Raw genomic sequence first — 3,183 nt, 5'->3', positions numbered from 1 at the left:
CAGCACATGCTACCAGCTGTAGGTAGGCACTTCATTAGTATTTTTGCTTCTTTTGAAGGGGACAGAATATGTGACCCTGAAATTCTCCTTTGTGACTTCAGGCTTATTCTGAGCAAGCCACTTGAGTTTCAACAGATACAGAAGGAACAATGCCCCTGCCACACACAAGCCTTTTCTTTTCTTTTTCAGTTCAAGCCTGAGATTTGAACTCAGTACTTGACGCTTTGGTTCATTGCTAGCGTTCTACCAACTGAGCCATGCCTCCCATCCCCCACAGATCTTTACTTACCTGACTAAGCACAGACACTCCTGAGAAACCCCTCTCCCAAGGAAATTTGGTGACCTTGAGAAAAACAAAGGCCAGCACCTGATTAGACCCCCACAAATGAACTGTACTGGGCAGTATTTATCTCCTTTTAATTTCCCCAAAGTATTTACCTTCTCAAAGCTCCCAACCTAACAGTCCTTTTCTTTTTCTTCTCAGATCTCCACAATGTATTGATCTTGGTTAAAAATTGCATGTAAGTTCCCAAACATGTTTGCTTCTTTGAGTCTTCTTTTTCAGGAAGTCACCACCAGTAAAAATGAACACAAAATAAAACTTGCATGGCCTTTTTGCCTAACTTTTTGGCAGTCTAATGTGTAGGGCAGCAGGCATTGAGATCAAAAAAAGAAAAGGCGCTCACTTTGGCAGCACATATACTAAAATTGGAAGGATTTAGAGAAGATTAGCATGGCCCCTGTGCAAGGATGACACGCAAATTCGTGAAGTGTTCCATACTTTTTAGCATTCCCACTTTTAGGCATTTACCCAAATGATCACAAACAAGGCCTGACTAAAGCTACCAGCACAACTATGTTTATCACAGCATTATTCACCATAGCTAAGCTATGGAACCAACCCAGATGTCCCTCAGTAGATGAATGCATCAAGAAAATGTGGTATATATGTATACAATGGGATTCTATGCCTCCATCAGAAAGAATGACATTGCCCCATTTGTTAAGAAATGGAAAGACTTAGAAAAAATTCTATTAAGTGAAATAAGCCAGACCCAAAGAAATATAGGTCCCATGGTTTCCCTTATCTGCAATAACTAATATATGTCTAGGACAAGCAGAAGAGGTCAAAAGCTGACCACATAACCTGATACTAAGCGAAATGAACCCCAAGATAGGGACACAAGAGATTTTTATCTTTCTTGTTATTCTTTTTAATGTACTTATAATGTACTTAGTGAATTTTTTTTGTTTCTTTATATGTTCTTCCCCCATGGTATAACCCCTGTTTTCACTATATTTGATGTCAGTGTCCTGCATCTTGTATATACATTTTTCTAATTTGGGGAGGGGAAGGGAAATAACAAAATGCTGAAATAAGGATACAGGTTGACCCACTGTAACAATGAGATGTACAAGACACTATGTTGAAAACAAACTTTACAACTGTGGTGGGGGAGGGAGGAGTTGGGGAGGTGGGGAGGAAAGGGATGGTAGGGGAAAAACAAAGGAGAGGGTAAGGTAACAATGCTCCATAGGGAATGGATTCATTACTTTGCTCATGTAATGGTAACCTCTCTGTACAGTATATTTACAATAAAAAATAATTTTTTTAAAGATGAGAAGAAAATAATTTCCTCTCCTACAGTTTAAGTGTTCTCTCAATGATTCACTTATTACTTTCACTGTTCACCTATGTTCACTGATTGTTAACATTTTTACCATGTCCCTCCCACCCCCCCATCCATCCATTATCAATCCATCTATCCATCATCCATCCACCTACCCATCCATCCAACTAGTCTGTCCATCCAGGCTACATCCATATAGCTATTATTGTGGGCTTGCTTGACATTTAATCATAGATATTACAACAGTTCATCTGTGTGTGTGTGTGTGTGTGTGTGAGAGAGAGAGAGAGAGAGAGAGAGAGAGAGAGAGAGAGAGAGAGAGAGAGAGAGAGAGAGAGAGAGAGAGAGAGAGAGAACACGCGAGAGAGAGCGTGAGAGAGCGAGCCTGTACTGTAGCTTTCACTCAGGGGCAGGGTACTGTCCTCAAGCATTTTGCTCAAGGTTAGCCCCTGCCATTTAAGCCACAGATCCACTTCTGGCTTTTTGATGGTTAATTGAAGACAAGAGTCTCACTGACTTTTCTTCCCTGGGCTGTCTTCAAAGCATGATTCTCAGATCTCAGCTTCCTGAGTAGCTAGGATTACAGGTGTGAGCCCCCTGCAACCTTTATTTCTAAATATTTCTGCAATTCAAACCACGGTTGTCACACTTAGAATTTTTTTTGCCAGTCCTGGAGCTTGAACTCTGGATGTGGGCTCTGTCCCTGAGCTTCTTTTGTTCAAGGCTAGTGCTCTACCACTTGAGCCACGGCATCACTTCCAGATTTTTCTGAGCAGTTTATTGGAGATAAGAGTCTCACAGACTTTCCTGCCAGGGCTGGCCTCAAACTGCAGTACTCAGATCTCAGTCTCCCGAGTAGCTAGGATTACAGGTATGAGCAACTGGTGCCTGGCAAACTTAGAAGTTTAACACTGAAATAATACAATTATTTAGTACCTTGTTACATAACGTACGGTCCCTGGGTGATGTGATTCCACATCACCTATAGGAAGTAATTAGGGAGGGGAGAGGGCTAGCAATCTGTGTTTTTGAAAACAAATCACTTATCACTGTGGCTTCTGATACATAATAAGACATTTAGAGCTACAGATCTAGATTAAAAGTGACTAAAGGCATTTGACAACTAAATGCAATGTATGATACCTGGCTATACTCAGAATAGGTATATCCAAAGGGATATTGCTGGATAATGAGGGTAGATTGAAGAAGACTTAGACATTTAATCAGAGTTTATCAGCATTGTGTGTGCATACACATCTCTGAAGTGCTTGTTAAAATATAGATTCTGATCCTGTAGCTCTGGGGTAGGGTCTGAGATTTTGATTTCAATAGGCTATTAGCTCCTGGGCTACACACACCTTTTGAGGATTAATCTAGACTCTTCTCCCTCTCTTTGTTTTCCTCTACATTGATATTTTTGAAGAACTCAAGCTAGCTGATTTGCAAATTGTCTCTCAAACTGAATGTGCCTAACTGGTTAGATTCAGATTCAATGGTGTTAAAGCCAGACACAAAGCAATTAACCTGTACCACATTCTTCTCATCTCTACAA

The 3,183-nt window shown here is 40.6% G+C and overlaps 1 non-coding gene across 1 annotated transcript; it reads left to right on the top strand.

Annotated features, from left to right (window-relative positions):
- Positions 1–678: 678 nt before the first annotated feature.
- Positions 679–785, top strand: LOC138827056 (U6 spliceosomal RNA). Its single transcript, XR_011371932.1, has one exon. It is a non-coding gene; the product is annotated as a U6 spliceosomal RNA (small nuclear RNA).
- The last annotated feature ends 2,398 nt before the right edge of the window (positions 786–3,183 follow it).

This window comes from Dipodomys merriami, unplaced genomic scaffold (genome assembly GCF_024711535.1).
Source record: "Dipodomys merriami isolate MVZ:Mamm:240054 unplaced genomic scaffold, mDipMer1.0.p SCAF_15, whole genome shotgun sequence".
NCBI lineage: Eukaryota > Metazoa > Chordata > Mammalia > Rodentia > Heteromyidae > Dipodomys > Dipodomys merriami.
Note: the sequence above shows the minus strand (reverse complement) of the source record. Positions and strands in the feature narration are given on the sequence as shown.